The sequence below is a fragment of the Haemorhous mexicanus genome, chromosome 30, assembly GCF_027477595.1.
Source record: "Haemorhous mexicanus isolate bHaeMex1 chromosome 30, bHaeMex1.pri, whole genome shotgun sequence".
Classification (NCBI taxonomy): Eukaryota; Metazoa; Chordata; class Aves; order Passeriformes; family Fringillidae; genus Haemorhous; species Haemorhous mexicanus.
The window spans coordinates 1,919,623-1,940,727 of NC_082370.1; the positions used below are offsets into that span (position 1 = coordinate 1,919,623).

Here is a 21,105-nt window from a genome sequence, read left to right on the forward strand (position 1 = left end):
ACCAGCCTTGAAAACGGTGAAGGACCAGGGAAAATGGGATCACTGAGGGCTCTTCCCTCCCGAAGAGGGACAGACCAGGGAAAATGGGATCACTGAGGGCTTTTCCCTCCCGAAGAGGGACAGACCAGGGAAAATGGGATCACTGAGGGCTCTTCCCTCCCGAAGAGGGACAGACCAGGGAAAATGGGATCACTGAGGGCTTTTCCCTCCCGAAGAGGGACAGACCAGGGAAAATGGGATCACTGAGGGCTCTTCCCTCCCGAAGAGGGGCGGGCGCGGGGTTCTTCATCCCTCGGATGCTCTGCCTCCCTCTGCCGCCGGAGTTTGTTTGTTCGGGCCAACAAACAAACAAACAAACAAACAAACAAACAAACAAACAAACGAACGAACAAAGCTCAGCCAGCTCGGCCTCCCCCCAGCCCCGGGAGAGAGGAATGGTGCAGATCAACCCGCGGGAATTGCAGAGGGAGCCCGACCTGAACCCGCGGCCCCGGCTCCGTCCTGCGGGGCGGGGATGGATGCGGGGAGGGGCTGCGGGATGGAGGAATGGGGGAAACGAGCCGGGAATGGGGTTTGGAACAGGATTAGGGTGTTCACAGCACGGAAAGGGGGTGCAGGATGGAGGAATGGGGGAAAACGAGCCGGGAATGGGGTTTGGAACAGGATTAGGGTGTTCACACCGCGGACGGGGGATGTGGGATGGAGGAATAGTTGGAAAATGAGCCGGGAATGGGGTTTGGAGCAGGATCAGGGTGTTCATACCGCGGGGATGGGGTTTGGAGCAGGATCAGGGTGCCCAGATGGGGTTTGGAGCAGGATCAGGGTGCCCACACTGTGGGGATGGGGTTTGGAGAGGGATTAGGGTGTTCCCAACCCGGATAGGGGGTGCAGAATCGAGGAATGGGGGAAATGAGCCAAGGATGAGGTTTGGAGCAGGATTAGGGTGCTCACACCCCGGAGAGGGGATGTGGGATCGAGGAATGGGGGGAAAACAAGCCGGGAATGGGGTTTGGAGAGGGATTAGGGTGTTCACACCACGGGGATGGGATGTGGGATCGAGGAATGGGGTGGCCTGTGATGGCCGTCTGTGGGCAACTGTGAGGACACCTGGAGGTGGGAAGGGGTCTGGAACGGGATAAACGTGCCCACACCGTGGGGATGGGGTCTGGAGCGGGATCAAACGTGCTCACACTGCAGGGATGGGGTCTGGAGCTGGATAAAAGTGCTCACACCGCGGGGATGGGGTCTGGAACGGGATAAACGTGTTCACACCGTGGGGATGGGGTCTGGAGCGGGATAAACGTGCTCACACTGTGGGGATGGGGTCTGGAGCGGGATAAACGTGCTCACACTGTGGGGATGGGGTCTGGAGCGGGATAAACGTGCTCACACCGCGGGGATGGGGTCTGGAGCGGGATAAACGTGCTCACACTGCAGGGATGGGGTCTGGAGCGGGATAAACGTGCCCACACTGTGGGGATGGGGTCTGGAGCGGGATAAACGTGCCCACACCGTGGGGTTGGGGTCTGGAGTGGGATAAACGTGCCCACACTGCAGGGATGGGGTCTGGAGCGGGATAAACGTGCTCACACTGAGGGGATGGGGTCTGGAGCGGGATAAACGTGCTCACACCGCGGGGATGGGGTCTGGAACGGGATAAACGTGCTCACAATGTGGGGATGGGGTCTGGAGCGGGATAAACGTGCTCACACCGCGGGGATGGGGTCTGGAACGGGATAAACGTGCTCACAATGTGGGGATGGGGTCTGGAGCGGGATAAACGTGCTCACACTGTGGGGATGGGGTCTGGAGCGGCATAAACGTGCTCACACCGCGGGGATGGGGTCTGGAGCGGGATAAACGTGTTCACACTGTGGGGATGGGGTCTGGAACAGGATAAACGTGCTCACACCGCGGGGATGGGTCTGGAGCGGGATAAACGTGCTCACACCGCGGGGATGGGGTCTGGAGCGGGATAAACGTGCTCACACTGTGGGGATGGGGTCTGGAGCGGGATAAACGTGCTCACACTGTGGGATTGGGGTCTGGAATGGAATAAACGTGCTCACACCGCAGGGATGGGGTCTGGAGAGGGATAAACGTGCTCACACTGCAGGGATGGGGTCTGGAGCGGGATAAACGTGTTCACACTGAGGGGATGGGGTCTGGAGCGGGATAAACGTGCTCACACTGTGGGGATGGGGTCTGGAGCGGGATAAACGTGCTCACACCGCGGGGATGGGGTCCGGAGCGGGATAAACGTGCTCACAGCGCGGACGGGCAGCGCCCTGCGCGCTCACGCCGCTCTCCCCTCCACCACCGCATCCCGGAGCTGCTCCCGCAGGCCCCCGGCAGCGCCCGGGATGCGGCAGGGAAGATTAGGGCTGTTTCCTTTTCGCCGCCGAGGAGCGTAATCCCCCCTTTGAAAGGCGCATCCTGCGCTTGATGCTTCCTGACATTAATATTATCATCCCCGAGCAGCCGCAGAGCCCGGCTGTCGCCTGCGATTAGGGCACTGACACAGATCGGTGCAAGATTTCACAAGCGTCTCATTACGGCTGACTCGGGCTCGGCGCGGCTTATATAACTCATCTTGCATAAACCTGTCACCCGCAGGAGCTGCTCCGCCGCCCGGCCCCGCCGGGTGCCCGCCGCGGCTGCTTCGGGGCCTTTCGAGGCCGCCGAGGCTCCCCCCGCGCCCGCCCCGCCCCGCTCTGCGGGGAGGGTTTGGGGGTTTGGGGCTGGCTTGGAGGGCACGGGGGTTGTGATGGGGTGGGAGGGGATGAGAGGGAGTTGGTGCAGGGGTGGGAGGGGTTAAAGGATCGCCGGAGTTATGGAGGGATGAAAGGAGCCCCCCAAAATCTTCAGGAGAGTCAGACTGGTTCCACTGGCAGAGGGGGAAATGTCGCGGGATTGGAAGGGGTTAAAGGATTGCCGGAGCCTTAGAGGGGTGAAAGGAACCCCCCAAAATCTGCTGGAGAGTCAGACTGGTTAGAGGAGGATCTGTCAGGGAAATGTCACAGCTTTGAGGGGGGTTAAGGGATCCCTGGACCCTGGAGGGATGAAAGGAGCCCCCCAAAACCCACTGGGGGGTCAGACTGGTTCCACTGGGAGAGGGGGAAACGTCGTGGGGTTGGAAAGGGTTAAAGGATCTTCAGGCCCCTGAGGGGGAAAAGGAAACCCCCAAAATCCACTGGAGGGTCAGACTGGTTAGAGGAGGATCTGTCAGGGGAATGCTGCAGCTCGGGGGAGTTAAAGGATGGCTGGAGCCTCAGAGGGGTGTAAGGAGCACCCCAAAATCTGCTGGAGGGTCAGACTGGTTAGAGGAGGATCTGTCAGGGGAATGTCCCAGCTTTGGGGGGGTTAAGGCATCGCCGCACCCTCGGAGGGGTGTAAGGGGCCCCCCAAAATCTGCTGGACAGTCAGACTGGTTCCACTGGGAGAGGGGGAAATGTTGCAGGTCTGGGAGGGGTTATAGGATCGCCGGAGCTTCTGAGGGATGTAAGGACCCCCCCAAAATCTGCTGGAGGGTCAGACTGGTTAGAGGAGGACCTTTCAGGGAAATGTCCCAGCTTTGGGGGGGTTGAGGGATCGCCACACCCTCGGAGGGGTGTAAGGGGCCCCCCAAAATCTGCTGGAGGGTCAGACTGGTTCCACTGGGAGAGGGAGAAGTGTCGTGGAGTTGGAAGGCCTTAAGGATCTCCAGACCCTTGGAGGGTGAAAGGAGCCCCCCAAAATCCAGTTTGCTGGAGAGCCAGACTGGTTTCAGTGGCAGAGGAACATCTTCTAGGGGAATGTCACAGCTTTGGGGGGGTTAAAGGCTCGCTGGAACCTCAGAGGGATGAAAGGAACCCCCATAACCCGCTGGAGAGTCAGGCTGGTTAGAGGAGGATCTGTCAGGGGAATGTCACAGCTTTGGGGGGATTAAAGGATCTCCAGACCCTTAGAGGGGTGAAAGGAGCCCCCCAAATCCACTGGAGGGTCAGACTGGTTAGAGGAGGATTTTTTAGGGGAATGTCACAGCTTTGGGGGGGTTAAAGGACCCCCGGACCCCGGGACTGGGGTTTGTGCTTCCCCAATCCCTGTTTTAGTGGCTCTGTGTGTTGTAGGGCAACATTTTGGGATCGGGCGCCCGGGGATGCAAACAAAGCCGTGGAAGCCGAGCTGTGGAATCGTTTCCACGCTACCTGAGCGAGAGGAGGGAATTCTTGCCAAGCCCGCTCGTTCCCAGACACCCCGGAGCCGAGGATGCCAGGGGATGCTGGCACTGGCCAGGACAGCCTAATGAAGGATAAATCATTAATGACGAGCCCTGCCTCGCTGGCAGGCTCCGGCTAGCACTGGGGGGATGTGGCACCGGTTTGTGGCACCGCGGGTGACAATCCCAGGGATCCCACTGGTGCTGCCACCTGGATTCCTGCCCCACCCCTTTCCGTGTCCCCTTTGTCCCTCCTGTCGCTGCTCAACCGCCGCTGTGACATCTCCTCCCAACATCCGGCCCCAGCCTTATCATTAAATGGAAATTACGGGGAATAATCGCCGGCGGGAGCAGCCGGGAGAGAAATCGGGATGGGCTGGGATGGGGAAATGGAGAGTGAGAACAAAATCTGGACCATCGGGCCGGAGGAGGAGCGGCCGCTTCCCCCTCCTGGCTGCGGGCCGAGCTGCGGGGCGGCCGCTCCCGCTCCTCCCCAGGGCTCCATGAGAGGCAGAAGAGGAACGGAGGCGGCCCCGGTGGCGGTGCCCGCTCTTCCCGCTCCCTCCCAGATCCCAAATCCCCTTTTCCCCGCACCCACGGAGCCTCCAGCCCGGCCCGGCTCAACCCCTTTAATCTGCTCCTGTCAGCTGCTGCCGAGCGGCGCCGAAACCCCAAATCCGAAATCCGGCAGGATAATGCCAGGCAGGGAGGGAGATGCTATCGGCTCCTCTCTGCCTCGCTCTGCCCGCTCCCTCTTCCCTCCCCATCCCTCCTGGGATGCAGGAATTGCTGGTTTGGGATGCAAGGATTCCTGGTTTGGGGTGCAGGGATTGCTGTTTTTTACAGGATGCAGGAATTGCAGTTTTGGAGTGCAGGAACTGCTGCTTTGGGGTGCTGGAGCTCCTGTTTTAGGCTGCAGGAATTGCTCTTCTTTTGGGATGCAGGAATTGCCGGTTTGGGATGCAGGAATTGCTGTTTTGGGATGCTGGAATTGCAGGGTTTTATTCCGGATGCAGGAATTGCTGTCTCAGGGTGCAAGAATTGCAGTTTTGGGATGCAGGAATTGCAGTTTTGGGATGCAGGAATTGCAGATTTGAGATGCAGGAATTGCTGTCTCAGGGTGCAGGAATTGCAGATTTGGGATGCAGGAATTGCTGTCTCAGGGTGCAGGAATTGCAGATTTGGGATGCAGGAATTGCAGATTTGGGATGCAGGAATTGCTGTCTCAGGGTGCAGGAATTGCAGATTTGGGATGCAGGAATTGCTGTCTCAGGGTGCAGGAATTGCAGGGTGTTTTTCGGGATGCAGGAATTGCTGTTTCGGGATGCAAGCAGAGCCCCAGGCTCCCACCTGAGCCACCTGCCAGCCTCTGGATGCTCCAGCACCAAAAACCCCGTGGAGCAGGGCCTGCTGTCAGGAAAATTGTCACCCTGGCGGGTGACAGCAGCCGTTGTCACAGACGCGTTGTCTCCAGCCAGCGCTGGCTTCGCTCTGCTCCCAATTCTAGCATTTCCTCCGGAATTCCAGCATGGCAGGGAGGGAAAAGGGCTCCTCCAGGCCCCTCTGCCCGTGGGGTGGCAGTGCCACCTCCCTGGGGACAGCAGGGACTGATGGCTCTGTCTCCTCTCGCTGCTCCACGCTGGGAAAAGGATTGTTTTTATTTTTATTTTTATTTTTATTTTTATTTTTATTTTTATTTTTATTTTTATTTTTATTTTTATTTTTATTTCTTATTTTTATTTTTAACGCCTCCTTCCACCGCTCCCGGCTTCCCTACCTGCCTGGAGGGGGATTTAAAGAGCTTCCAGCCGGATCCTGGCTGTGCTTGGAATTCCTCCTGCCCCGCTCCCCTCAGCCCGGGGCGGGTCTCAGCTCTCAGCCTGCTCCATCCCATAATGATCCCCCCTCTCTTCCCACCTGGATCTCAGCGCCAGGGATTTCCAGGCTGGCTCAGAGGTGGGAATGTGGTGGGACTCCTGTTAACATCCCTGGGGAGGGGAATCATGGATTGGGGGAAAAGCCATCCCAGCGGTAAAATCCCTCATCCCGAGCTGGACGGAATTCCCTGTGCCCGCGGGTGGGGAGGGGGTGCCGGGGCTGACCCCTGCCCGAAGGGGACCAGGACACGGGGGCAGAGGCTGAGGGAGCCCCCTGTGCCTGGAATTCCGGCTCTGGGAGCTGCCGGGCCAGGGCTGCTCCAGGATATTTTCCAGACCATTCGCACGGGCACCTCCAGGTCGTTCCGATCGCTTTCAGCCGCTTACCCGCCCGTTCTCCTGCCCACAGCCTTCCCCTGATTCCATTACTCCGCAGCCTCCGCGCGCTGCGGGGAAATCAGCCGGAGACGGCCCCGGAGCCGGCGGCTGCGGCCACCCCCAGCGGCTCCGCGGGGCGCTGCCCCTGCTGGGGACACCGGGGACACCGGGGACACCGGGGACACTGGGGACACTGGGGACAATGGGGACAATGGGGACAATGGGGACACTGGGGAATCCGGGGACACTGGGGACATTGGGGACATTGGGGACACTGGGGACACTGGGGACACTGGGGACATTGGGGACAATGGGGACACCGGGGACACCGGGGATATTGGGGACACCGGGGACACTGGGGACACTGGGGACAATGAGGACAATGAGGACAATGGGGACACTGGGGACAATGGGGACAATGGGGACAATGGGGACAATGGGGACACTGGGGACAATGGGGACACCAGGGACACTGGGGACAATGGGGACACTGGGGATATTGGGGACACCAGGGACAGTGGGGACACCGGGGACAATGGGGACGCCGGGGACACTGGGGATATTGGGGACACCGGGGACACTGGGGACAATGGGGACAATGAGGACAATGGGGACACTGGGGACACTGGGGACAATGGGGACACCAGGGACACTGGGGACAATGGGGACACCGGGGACACCGGGGACACCAGAGACATTGGGGACACTGGGGACAGTGGGGACAATGGGGACACTGGGGACAATGGGGACACCAGGGACACTGGGGACACCGGGGACATTAGGGACACCAGGGACACTGGAGACAATGGGGATATTGGGGACACTGGGGACACTGGGGACAATGGGGACACCGGGGACAATGGGGACATTGGGGACACTGGGGATATTGGGGACACCGGGGACAATGGGGACATTGGGGACACTGGGGATATTGGGGACACTGGGGATATTGGGGACACCAAGGACACTGGGGACACTGGGGACACCCCCGGGGCCTGTCCCAAGGAGCCTCCAGGGAGGTGCCAGCCCCAGCCTGGGGTGCAGCCACCCCCAGGTGCCTCCAAGGGTTCTGATTTATCCATTCCAGGGAAAACGGGAGGGATTGGGATAATTCCAGCTTTGATCCCAACTAGGGGTTAAAGGGATGGAGGGATGGATGGATGGATGGAGGGATGGAGGGATGGAGGGATGGATGGATGGATGGATGGATGGATGGATGGATGGATGGATGGATGGATGGATGGAGGGATGGATGGATGGATGGATGGATGGATGGAGGGATGGATGGAGGGATGGAGGGAGGGATGAATGGATGGATGGATGGATGGATGGATGGATGGATGGATGGATGGATGGATGGAGGGATGGATGGATGGATGATGGATGGATGGATGGATGGATGATGGATGGATGGATGGATGGATGGATGGATGGATGGATGGATGATAGATGGATGGATGGATGGATGGATGGATGATGGATGGATGGATGGATGGATGGAGGGATGGATGGATGATGGATGGATGGATGGATGGATGATGGATGGATGGATGGATGGATGGATGGATGGAGGGATGGATGGATGGATGGATGGATGGATGGAGGGATGGATGGAAGGATGATGGAGGGATGGATGGATGGATGATGGATGGATGGATGGATGGATGGATGGATGGATGGATGATGGATGGATGGATGATGGATGGATGGATGGATGGATGGATGGAAGGATGATGGAGGGATGGATGGATGGATGATGGATGGATGGATGGATGGATGGATGATGGATGGATGATGGATGGATGGATGGATGGATGGATGGAGGGATGGAGGGATGGAGGGATGGAGGGATGGATGATGGATGGATGGATGATGGATGGATGGATGATGGATGGATGGATGGAGGGATGGATGGATGGATGGATGGATGGATGGATGGATGGAGGGATGGAGGGATGGATGATGGATGGAGGGATGGAGGGATGGATGGATGGATGGAGGGATGGAGGGATGGAGGGATGGAGGGATGGAGGGATGGAGGGATGGAGGGATGGATGATGGATGGATGGATGGATGGAGGGATGGATGGAGGGATGGATGGAGGGATGATGGATGGATGGATGGAGGGATGGATGGATGGATGGATGGAGGGATGATGGATGGATGGATGGAGGGATGGATGGATGGATGGATGATGGATGGACGGATGGATGGAGGGAGGGAGGGATGGATGGATGGACGGATGGATGGAGGGAGGGAGGGATGGATGGAGGGATGGATGGATGGAGGGATGGATGAATGGATGGATGGAGGGATGATGGATGATGGAAGGAAGTGGCAGAAGTGGTGGAAGTGGTGGAAGGGGCGGAAGGAAGGAAGGGGCAGAAGGAAGGAAGGAAGGAAGGAAGGAAGGAAGGAAGGAAGGAAGGAAGGAAGGAAGGAAGGAAGGAAGGAAGGAAGGAAGGAAGGAAGGAAGGAAGGAAGGAAGGAAGGAAGGAAGGAAGGAAGGAAGGAAGGAAGGAAGGAAGGAAGGAAGGAGAAGAGATCAGGGCTGAGTGGTTGGATCTGATCTTTCCCAACCTGAAGAATTCCCCAATCCCGCAAGAACGGACAGAGGAGGCTCTGGCCCTGCCCATCCCAAGCCCCCAGACACGGCTCGGAGCTGCAGGATCCCAATCCATTCCAGGCTCATTCCCGCGGCTCCAGGGGGAGCCCTGCAGGGCAATTAACGCCAGGGCGCTAATGAGAGGCCCCGAGTTAATTGCCGCTGCCTAAATGAAGCTTCCGTATGCGCAGGAGGAGCCGGGATCCGCCTGGATTGGGAGCCGGGCACGGCCAGTGTGTGCCTGCAGCAGCCTCGGGAGGCTCAATTCAGCTGCTCTGCCTTTTCTAATCAATCCCACCCCGCTCCCCCTGGGCTGCCGAGGGGGTGGGGGCAGCAGGGCCGTGCCTGGATTCCTTCCAATGGAATTGCCGTCCTGGGATCCACAGGCAGCAGGGAATTTGCTACCCTTATTCGTATTTTGGGAGTTTTGGGGTTATTTTTTGACTTATAAATCAACTCCCAAGTTTTCCTTTGGAAAGGGCTTCCTGGAAAAGACAGGTTTGGCTTTGGGGTGGTGCTTGAAACGTCATTCCCAAGGGACACTGGCTTTGAGCTGCAGGATCTGCTTTTTCCAGAGGGCTTGGATTATTTGGAATATTCTCACTGCACCCTCTTGCCCTCCTGGAATGTTCCTCGGGACATTGGCAGGAAAATGTGATTTTCCCACCCACGAGGATGTGGAGCCTTTGCTCCGTGGAAAGGAAGGAATTTTCCAAGGTTTCTCCAGCAGGGATTCCCTGCCCGGTGCCTCAGATGGAGACAGGAATGGGGCAGGATTTGGGGTGGGGGTGGAGGTGTGGATGGATTCCTTGGGCTCTCGGAGCATTCCCATGCCCGTGATTTCCCCCATGGATTCTTTTCCCTTGGGAATGGCCTGAGGGGCAGGAAAATCACCCCAAGCTGCAGGAATTTCCTCCCTGAGGAAGAGGATGGAGCATCCCAGGATCAGCCTCGCTAAATCCCATTTCCCCCATAACCCAACCTCTGCTGGCCCTGCTTTAATCGGGGACGGGGTCGCACGGAGCTGCTGAGCCCCCCCAGACCCCTCCTGACTCCCAGCACCAAAAAATCCCTAATTCAGCTGGAAAAGGAAAGCGGCAAATCCCAGCTGGAGAGCCCCGACCCCATCCCTGCCCTGCCCGCGCTCCCGAGGGATTCCCATCTCCCGAGCCGCTCCAGGCCCCGGGAAGAGCTTTCCATGGGGAGCACGGAGCTGCCAGAGGGGGGAAAGCGGCCGCGAGAGGCTCGGCCGGGCGGGGCTGGAGGAGCCCGGAGTGCCAGGTAGGGATCAGATGCCGGCGAGGCCGCTCCTGCAGCTATAAATATCCCTGCTGACACAGCAGGCAGGGCGGCAGGGATGAGACAGCCCAGAGATCCAAAGGGATTTGGGGATCTTGCCAAGGCCCCCGGGGCTGAGTGGTGCCAGCAGAGCCGGGAGTGGCGGTGGCATTTCCTGAGTGGCATTTCCTGAGTGGCATTTCCTGAGTGGCACCTCCTGTGATGTTTTCCCAGGATCTGTCCCCTGCGCGTCCCCGATGTCTCAGCCCGGGGTGGAACCTCCCCCTGAGCCTTCCCAAGGCAGGGATGCCATCCCAGCTCCCCCCCGAGCCTTTCCAAGGCAGGGATGCCATCCCAGCTCCCCTCTGAGCCTTTCCCAAGGCAGGGATGCCATCCCAGCTCCCTTCGAGCCTTCCCAAGGCAGGGATGCCATCCCAGCTCCCCCCTGAGCCTTCCCAAGGCAGGGATGCCATCCCAGCTCCCCTCTGAGCCTTTCCCAAGGCAGGGATGCCATCCCAGCTCCCCCCCGAGCCTTTCCCAAGGCAGGGATGCCATCCCAGCTCCCTTCGAGCCTTCCCAAGGCAGGGATGCCATCCCAGCTCCCCCCTGAGCCTTCCCAAGGCAGGGATGCCATCCCAGCTCCTCCCGAGCCTTCCCAAGGCAGGGATGCCATCCCAGCTCCCCCCGAGCCTTTCCAAGGCAGGGATGCCATCCCAGCTCCCCCCTGAGCCTTCCCAAGGCAGGGATGCCATCCCAGCTCCCCCCCGAGCCTTCCCAAGGCAGGGATGCCATCCCAGCTCCCCCCCGAGCCTTCCCAAGGCAGGGATGCCATCCCAGCTCCCCCCCGAGCCTTCCCAAGGCAGGGATGCCATCCCAGCTCCCCCCTGAGCCTTCCCAAGGCAGGGATGCCATCCCAGCTCCCCCCCGAGCCTTCCCAAGGCAGGGATGCCATCCCAGCTCCTCCCTGAGCCTTCCCAAGGCAGGGATGCCATCCCAGCTCCCCCCTGAGCCTTCCCAAGGCAGGGATGCCATCCCAGCTCCCCCTGAGCCTTCCCAAGGCAGGGATGCCATCCCAGCTCCCCCCGAGCCTTCCCAAGGCAGGGATGCCATCCCAGCTCCCCCTCCGAGCCTTCCCAAGGCAGGGATGCCATCCCAGCTCCCCCCGAGCCTTTCCAAGGCAGGGATGCCATCCCAGCTCCCGCCCATCCCCGTTTTCCAAACCCGCGGGGTTTTCCTCGCCCCCTCCCCAGCCCGGCAGCCGCGGGTGTGGCTGTGCCAGGGGAGGTGGGAGGCTGCCAGACGCTGCTGGGAAGCCGCATCCATGGAAATCGTGGGATTGAAACCCATCCCGTTCCACCCTCTGCCATGGGCAGGGACACCTCGCACCATCCTAGGTGGGTCCAACCTGGCCTTGGACACCTCCAGGGATGGGGCAGCCACAGCTTTTCTGGGAATTCCATCCCACCACCCTCACAGGGAAGGATTTCTAACACCTAATTCCCATTTTTCAAGGGATGGGGATCCTCTCCTGGCACCCCAAGGAATGAGGAGACATCCACCCCGGCCTCCTCTGCTGATCCACAGGAGTTCAATGTTTTTCCAGACATTTCCCAGTCCTGCTGTTCCACTGGAGCCGTGGAGGCTCGGGAAGCATCAGCCAAGGACGCCACGTCCAGGCCAGCGCTCCTGCAATTACTCACTTACCATCCCGGGAGTGCCTGGAAATCTCATTCCCGGGAATGGGGGCGGGAGCGGCCGCCCGGCCCGGCCCCAGCTCTCGGCCAAACTCGATTTGCTGCATTCCCTGCCCGGGAGTGCGTCAGGAGGGAGCCGGCCCCGCTCCCCGGCTGCTCCCGCGGCATTCCCGAGCCTCTGCTAGGGCATGGAGGCTCCCAGGGCTGTGTGTCCTTCCCTGTGCCTCCATCCCATGGGAACAATTCCCTTTGTCACCCTTCCTTCCATCCAGCGGGAACAATTCCCTGTGTCCTTCATCCCTGTGCCCTCAACCAGCAGGAACAATTCCCTGTGCCCTCATCTGAAGGTCCCTTTGTCACCATCCCTGTGCCCTCAACCGTTGGGAACAATTCCCTGTGCCTCCATCCCATGGGAACAATTCCCTTTGTCACCCTTCCCTCCATCCAATGGGAAGAATTCCCTGTGCCCTCCATCCCTGTGCCCTCATCCAACGGGAACAATTCCCTGTGCCCTCCATCCCTGTGCCCTCATCCAACAGGAACAATTCCCTGTGCCCTCATCTGATGGTCCCTTTGTCACCATTCCTGTGCCCCCCATCCAACAGGAACAATTCCCTGTGTCCTTCATCCAACGGGAACAATTCCCTGTGCCCTTCATCCCTGTGCCCTCAAACAACAGGAACAATTCCCTGTGCCCTTCATCCAGCAGGAACAATTCCCTGTGCCCTCATCTGATGGTCCCTTTGTCACCATCCCTGTGCCCTCAACCGTTGGGAAAAATTCCCTGTGCCTCCATCTGATGGGAACAATTCCCTGTGCCCTCCATCTGTGGGAACAATTCCTTCTTCTTCTCCTCCATCCCTGTTCATTCCACCTGATGGAACAATTCCCTTTGCCTCCATACCCGCTCCCTCCATTTCATGGGAACAATTCCCTCTCCTTTTCCCCCATCCTTGTTTTCTCCATCCAATGGTTTGTCACCAAACCTGTTCCCTCAATCCAGTGGGAACGTTTCCCTCTCCTTTGTCTCCATCATTTTCTCCATCCCATGGGAACAATCCCCTTTGTCCCCAAACCTGTTCCCTCAATCCAAAGGGAATAATCCCCTTTGTCACCATCCCTGTTCCCTCCATTTTGTGGGAACAATTCCCTCTCCTTTTCCCCCATCCCTGCATCCTCCATCCCATGGGAACAATCCCCTTTGTCACCATCCCTGCTCCCTCAATCCCACGGGAACATTTCCCTCTCCTTTTCCCCCCTCCATCCCATGGGAACACTCTGGTCACCCACAGAAGATCCCAGCCCATCCCAGCCGTGTCCCGATCCCAAATCCCGGCTGTCCCCGCGCTGCCCCTCCCGGTGATCCCGGTGATCCCGGTGATCCCGGACCCCGGGGCAGAGCGAGGAGCGAGCCGGAATCTGTTCCTTGGCACAGAAAATTCCCGAGCGCTTCCCTGCCGGCGCCGGCGTCTGGCTCAGGTGCCGAGGGCTTGCACGGAAATGTCAGCTGCGATTGGGGCCGCCGAGGCTGACGGCCGTGAGAGCAGCGGAGGTGACAGCTCCTCCGGGGGACGGGCCGCGCCTGTCCCCACCCCCGGGGCCACCAGCGCGGTGGCTCCGCCCCGTGCAGGTCACGGTGAGCTCCCAAAAATTCGGTGACAGGAGGAGGTGGCTGCGGCATCCATGGTGGCACCGGGTCTGTCCCCAACTGGGGCCACCTGCCATGTGCAGGTCACGGAGAGCTCCCAAAAATTCACTGACAGGAGGGGGTGGCTGTGGCATCTGTGATGGCACTGGGTCTGTCCCGAACTGGGGCCACCTGCATGGTGGCTCTGCTGTGTGCAGGTTACCTCAAATTCCCAGAAATTCACTGACAGGAGAGAGGTGGCCGCAGCGTCCATGGTGGCACCGGGTGTGTCCCTTCTCAGGGCCACCTGCCATGTGCAGGTCACCTCAAACTCCCAAAAATTCGGTGACAGGAGGGGGTGGCTGTAGCATCTATGATGGCACTGGGCGTGTCCCCTCGCAGGGCCACCTGCCATGCGCAGGTCACTGTGAGCTCCCAAAAATTCTGTGACAGGAGAGAGGTGGCAGCAGCATCCATGGTGGCACTGGGTCTGTCCCCAGCTGGGGCCACCAGTGGTGGCTCTGCCGTGTGCAGGTCATGGTGAGCTCCCAAAAATTTGGTGACAGGAGAAAGGTGGATGCAGCATCCATGGTGGCACTGGGTCTGTCCCCAGCTGGGGCCACCAGTGGTGGCTCCGCCCCGTGCAGGTCACGGTGAGCTCCAAAAAATTTGGTGACAGGAGAAAGGTGGATGCAGCATCCATGGTGGCACTGGGTGTGTCCCCTCACAGGGCCACCTGCCATGTGCAGGTCACCATGAACACCCAAAAATTCACTGACAGCAAGAGGTGGCTGCATCAACCCTGGTGGCACTGGGTCTTTTCCTTCCCAGGGCCACCAGTGTGGTGGCTCTGCCATGTGCAGGTTACCTCAAACTCCCAAAAATTCGGCGACGGGAAGGGGTGGCTGCAGCATCCCTGATGGCACTGGGGTTGTCCCCAGCTGGGACCACCAGCATGGTGGCTCTGCTCTGTGCAGGTCACCTCAAACTCCCAAAAATTCGGTGATAGGAGGGGGTGGCTGCAGCATCCATGGTGGCACTGGGCGTGTCCCCTCGCAGGGTCACCTGCTATGCACAGGTCACTGTGAGCTCCCAAAAATTCTGTGACAGGAGAGAGGTGGCCATAGCATCCATGGTGGCACTGGGTCTGTCCCCAGCTGGGGCCACCAGTGGTGGCTCTGCCATGTGCAGGTCACTGTGAGCTCCCAAAAAACTCAGCCACAGGACAGGGGTGGCTGTGGCATTCCTTGGCAGCAGCACTGGTGGCGCTGGGGTGTCCCCTAGCAGGGCCACCTGCCATGTGCAGGTCACTGTGAACTCCCAAAAACTCAGTGCCAGGAGGGGGTGGCTGCAGCATCCATGGTGGCACTGAGTCTGTCCCCGACCAGAGCCACCAACATGGTGGCTCTGCTGTGTGCAGGTCATGGTGAGCTCCCAAAAATTCGGTGACAGAAGCGGGGGGCTGCAGCATTCATGGTGGCACTGAGTCTGTCCCCAGCCGGGCCCACCAGCCATGCGCAGGTCACGGAGAGCTCCCAAAAATTCACTGACAGGAGGGGGTGGCTGTGGCATCTCTGATGGCACTGGGTCTGTCCCCTCACAGGGCCACCTGCCATGTGCAGGTCACTGTGAGCTCCCAAAAACTCGGTGCCAGGAGGGGGTGGCATTTCTCGCGGTGGCTCCCGAGCCGTCAGGAAGCAGCAGGGAAGGGTTGGATTCCCCGGCAGAGGTTAAAGAGGCAAAATCAGTTCAGAAACAGCAGCGAGGGCAAAAATAGCCTCTGCTTTGCGTGGAGCTGTCGGGGTCCATCAGTGTCGGGGTGTTCCAAGGACTCCCGTGGCCCGTGGCCACGAGCCGGCTGCTGTCAGCAGCCCTGGGAACGCGATCCCCGAGGAATCCCCCGCGGGAAGGGCGAGCGGCCGGGCCGGGCCGGGCTGAGCCCCGCGGGTTCGGCCCCGGGCGGCGGCTCCGGGAGCGGAGAGCCCCGGCCGGCCCCTGGGGCGGAGGGAGGATGAGAATGAGGATAAGGATGAGGATGCGGGGCTTTCCCGGCAGCGGGAAGTGCGGAGGAGCTCTGGGAAGGGGGGGGGACGCGGAATGTCCCCAAGGGTGTCCTTGTGCCCGCAGTGAACCCGCCGTGCCCTCCGCGCTGCCTGGGCTGGGGCAAACCTTGCCCCGAGCGAAAAATAATAAAAAATATTGGAGTCACATCGGCAAGGGCAGGAAATGAATTCCAGGCCGGGCTTGGAGCAAGCCGGGATGGTGGGAGGTGGCCCTGCCCATGGCAGGGGTGGCACTGGGTGGCTTTAGGGTCCCTCCCAAACGAAGCAAACTGGGGGTCTGTAGCGGGCAGGATTCCAGAGTTTGGGAGCTGGAGGAATTAATCGGAGGGGTTCGGTTTGGTGCACACCCCGGGAGGGAAAAGCCCCGATCTGGGAATTCCCAGCCTCAAACTGGGCTCAGGGAGGTGCTGCCCGACCCCTGCTCCATCACTGGGATTCAGGAGCGCCGGGGCTGGGAGCAGAGGTGAGGTCCCGCCTTCCAGCCATCCCTGAGACCCTAAAAACTCCCAGGGGCGCTAAAAATAAAAAACCCCATGTGGGTCTCAGGCTGCTGCAGGCGCCTGGAACGGGGCATTTCCTGCAGAGCAGAGCCAGGGCTCGGCGGAAGGGGAAGCAGCATCCAGGTGCGGATGTCCCCTCTGGTCACCCAGGTGTCCCCGAGGCGGACACACCCAGCCCGCAGCCGAGCTGCTGAGGCTCCTCCCGGCCTTTTTAGGATGAGGAGCGGGCGGGGAGAGCGCGGAGAGCGGCTCTGTCCCCAGGGATTACACCGCTAATGCCTAATCCATCACGGTAACAACCTTGACTCCCATTAATGTGATAACGCTGCGCGGAATTAAAGCCGGAGTCGGGAGGGTGAGCAAATCCCACCCATATTAATGGGGCTTACAGGGAAGGAGGGGAGGGATCCGCCGGTCCCATCGATCAGCTCCGGAGCGGGAACAAAGCCAGGGAGGGCTCTCCATCCCCAGGGGACGCTGGAACCATCGGGATCCTCGGGAAGTGGGAGAGAGCAGCCGGCCCCGGCTGCGCTGCTGGGGGCACTGGGAGCACTGGGAGCGCTGGGAGCTGGCTGCCTCCCCTTAATCGGCTTTGCTGATTAACCTTGGCACCCCACAAAGGCTGGGAATAAAGTTGTGGAGTTTCTTGTGGTTTTGTATGGTTTTTGTAGTTTTTTTTGGTAGGGTTTTTATTTTCTCCCCCCCCTCCCAAGCCCGAATATTTCTATCGGTGCTCGTTCCTCTCCCACACCCACCACGAGGCCTTGCCGGTCTCCTCTGATCCCAAAATCCGGATCTGCATCCCACCCTAACCCTCCGAGCCTCCCTTTTCCTTCTGACCAGGACGGGCAGCTCCAGACAGAGCCCCCTTTGTGCAGGGATGGCTGCGGAGGGACTGTCCCCCCCGTGTCCCCTCCCAGCGCCATCCCCGCCTCTCCCACGGGAGAATCCAACCTCCCCTTCCCCCAGAACCCGGCACCAGGAGGGACAATGAACTGCGGGGTGCTGGCCCTGATTTAGGAAGCTCCCAGGCTGTAAATTGGGCTGGAATAATTAATTTTAATTTTAAATGAACGGAATAAATTTGGGCTGGCTCCCCCAAGTGAGAGGCCGGGGAGCTGCCTGCTCCTGATAAGGGGGGACTCTCCGGGATTAACCCCCGGGATCCGCGACCCCGATCCCACCCGTCCCGCACGGGCCCAGCTAATTAACGTGCTCGGGTAATTAGAGGGGGCGTTTCCCGCTGGATCCCGCGGTTCCCACCCCCGGCAGGCTCTGGGGCTGAGGGAATAAAACCCGGGAAAGCCCGGGTGGAACTGTGGGGACAAAACTCCTCCAGTGTCACCTTGGGGGGGACCGAGCCACCCTGTGGCACAGCCCTGAGCCTGGGCGGGAATGGAGAGGGAGAGAGGATCCCTGTTCTGGGAATCCTTTCCCTGATTCTGGGGTGCCACAAAGATGTGAATTATCTGGGGATCCAGGCAGGATTTACCTAGGGATCCAGGCAGAAATGATCCAGACATTAATTAACCAAGTGGGATTTACCCAGGGATCCAAGCAGGATTTATCCAAGCAGGATTTATCCAGGGATCCAGGCAGGAATGATCCAGGTGGGATTTTTTCCCAGGGGTCCAGGCAGGAGTTAAGCAGGGATTTTTCCAGGGATCCAGGCAGGAATTATCCAGATGGGATTTTTTTTCCGGGGCTTCAGGCAGGAATTACCCAGTCATGAATTATCCAGGGATCCAGGTGGGATTTACCCAGGGATCCAGGCTGGAATTATCCAAGCAGGATTTATCCAGGCAGGATTTTTCCAGGGATCCAGGCAGGAATTATCCAGGTGGGATTTTTTCCAGGGGTCCAGGCAGGAGTTAACCAGGGATTTTTTCCAGGGATCCAGACAGGAATTGTCCAAGGTTCCAGCAGGGAACGAGCAGGAATTTTCCCTCCTGAGGAATTGGCAGAGGGACCTGGCCATGGCCTGAAGCAGCTCCTGCTGCTGGGATCCCATCGGAGCAGGAAGGGGAGGGAGAGCAGCGGGATCTGTGACCCGGGAATGGATCTTGGGGAATCTGGCTGCAGGTGTGACACCCAGCAGGACCCAGCTGCCACCTGGCCAAGTGGAAGATGTCACTGCTGGTTCCACCTTGGGAGCGGGGACACCCCCAGGCCCTTCATCAGGGTGATCCCAGGGGAGCATCCTCCTCCTCCTCATTCCTGCTTCCCAGGATGGGATCCCCATCGCTGGGGCTTGGAGGGTCCTGACCCCAAATCGGGGGCAGAGAGAGGGGTGGGAGGTTCCAGCACCCTGCAGGGGCTGGGGGGTGAGGATGAGGAGGAGGAGGAAGGCTGCACCCACCCTGGCCCTGCAGGGGGGGTGGTGACCCCAATCCCACTCCCAGCGTGGGGCAGAGGGGTTGGGCACTGGGAAGGATGAGCAGTGCTGGGAGTGTCCCACGGGAATTTTGGTGTTCCTGGGTCGGGGGGTGTGTGGCTGTGATCCCCAAAACCCCGCAGTGGGGAGGGCACAGCACCTGCTGGGTGCCCCTTTTGGGTGGGGTCCCCCTGGCACCGGGTGGCCCCTTGTCCCCTTCTGCCACCCCCATGGCTGTCACCCACCCAGGGATGCGGCACCTTGTCCCTGCAGCCCCCCGGGTGCCCCCTCCTCTCCCAGCCCTCGGTGGAGCAGCGCGGGGGCCCCGGCGGGTGAAATTTGGGGAGGGCGGAGGGGGTCTCGCCTTGGGCTCTGTGGCAGCGTGGGAGCCGCGGGGGTCCCCCGGAGGGGCCAGGCAGGTGCATCCCAGCCAGGAGGGATGGATGGGTAGACGGGGATGCAGGATAACGAGCACGGGGAGCCGCGGGTCCGCACGGAGCCCCCCCCGACCCCCGCCCCAGGCGGAAGGGCGGCCCCGGCCCCGGCGGAGGGGCGGGCGGGGGCAGGGGCGGGGAGGGGACGGCGGCCCCGCCGGCTCTGCCCCTTCGCCGGGGCTCGGCGGAGCGCAGCCGCCCCTCGCCGCGCCCCCTCCCCGGCAGCCGGAGCTCGGCAGAAGCCGGCGGGAGCCCGGCGGAGCCGCCGAGCCCGGAGCGCGCAGCGGAGCCCGGCGGGGATGCGGGAGGCGGCGAGCGGCTGAGGACCCGGCTCCGCGCCGGGCGGAGCACACCCCCCTTCCCTCCGCTTCGGATTTGGGATCTACCTGACCGCCTTGGGAGTTATTAATTTTTTTTTTTGTCCCCCCCTCCCCCTCCCTTTTTTTTTTTTTTTTTTTTTGCCTGATTTTTAACATAATTTTTTTGCACACGTGGAGGAGCGCGTGGATTTCCTACCATGATCTTGGCAAACGCCTTCTGCATCGTCCTCTTCGTAGGTGAGTGGCCCCAGCGGGGGTGCCGGGGGCGGGGTGGCGGCTGTCGCCTGGCCGAGGTGGCGCGTCCCCCCCCCCCGGGCGAGGGGCTGCGGGGGCTGAGGCGGCGAGCGAGCCCCTCCGAGCTGGCACCGGCGCTGCGGCAGGAGAGGGGCACGGCGAGGGGTTTAACTTCATTCCCTATTCCCCGTCAACTTGAAACGGGGAGGGGGACACGGGGGACGCGGGGGACGCGGGGGATACAAGCCCAGCCGCCCCCTCGGGGCCGGAGCGGGCAGGATCACCCAGCAGCCGAGCCCTGCCCGTCTCCCATCCCCGCTCTCCTTGGCAAACCAGCGCGGATTTGCGTTTCGGGGGAGATCTCCCCCTTCTCCCCCTGCCAGCCGCGTCTCCCGCTGCCCTCCATCCTCCCCCCGCGCCATTCCAGAGCTTGGGAACGCGGCGTGGAGACTCGGCGGGCAAAGTTGAGCTCGTGGCTCGGCTGCCTGCGTGGGGAGTCGCCGTCCCCGCGCCCGGATCGCGCTGGAGCCGCGGGCGGCTCGGCTCGGAGCTTTGTGCCGGGAGAACGCTCCCGCTCCCGGCGCAGCCTCCCCCGGCAGCAGCCGCTGGGAAGGGGAGCGCCCGCAGCCCGCGCTGGGTTTGGGGTGAAAAGGGAAGGAAACGGGCGGTGTTGGGGTTCGCCCTCCGCGACTCGGGCGTGCCGCGCTGCCGGGGCCGCGGGGATGCGAGCCCGGCTGGCTGCAGCGCCCGGAGAACTTTGCGGGGCCGGCCTGGGCTCGGGGACAGGCACAGGGGACAAGGGACGAGGGACAGGGACAGGCACGAGGGACAGGAGGCCGCTGAGGGAGACTTGAAGGTTGGCACAGCCTCGTTCCGGGGGGGCTCGGGGTCCGCGGGGAGGGCTCTGCTCCCGGTGGAACGGGGGGCACGGGCGCTGCCCTGCTCCCAGCGCCACCCCAGCCACAGAGAGGTGACCCCCAAGCCTTTGGAGAGGCCTGAGCAGGTGGGGACCGAGCCCTGGGTTGGGGGAGACCCTGCCCGGGGGGTGCCGGGGTCGGGGGGCTCGGGTGGAGCCCTCGGACACAGAGAAAGGGGCACTGGGGGGCGGGGTGGGGACACGAGTGGGGACACCCCTGTGCAGAGGGGGGGAAGAGTGCTCCAGCCTGGCTGGGGGCACAGCTGGACATCTGGATGCGTGTCTGGGCACATCTGGATGCGTGTCTGGGCACAGCTGGATGGCTCAGGGGGAAATTTGGGGCACAGGGGCCCCAGGGGGACAGGGGTGCCCCACCTCAGGCATCCAAACCAGGGCCCACCCGCCCTCACAGCGGGGTTGGCACCGAAGCAGGACCCTGCCCCCCATTTCTGGGTGTCCCCAAGGTTCTGGGGACCCCGAGCAGGGACCCTGCACCCCCAGATTCAGGGACGGGGTGACCCTCACGCTGAGGATCCTGGAGCGGGGAACATCCAGCTCTTCCCAGCCGGGATCATTCCCGGGAAGCCAGAAAATCCCGTTGGTCCTG

The 21,105-nt window shown here is 61.0% G+C and overlaps 1 protein-coding gene across 1 annotated transcript in view; it reads left to right on the top strand.

The window, feature by feature from the left end:
• The first annotated feature begins 19,260 nt into the window (after positions 1-19,260).
• GFRA2 (GDNF family receptor alpha 2) overlaps positions 19,261-21,105 on the top strand; it is a 31,169-nt gene continuing 29,324 nt past the window's right edge. Inside the window, exon 1 of the mRNA XM_059870661.1 lies at positions 19,261-19,585. The gene's annotated coding sequence lies outside the window, so the exon portion shown is untranslated. The remainder of the gene's footprint in view (positions 19,586-21,105) is intronic.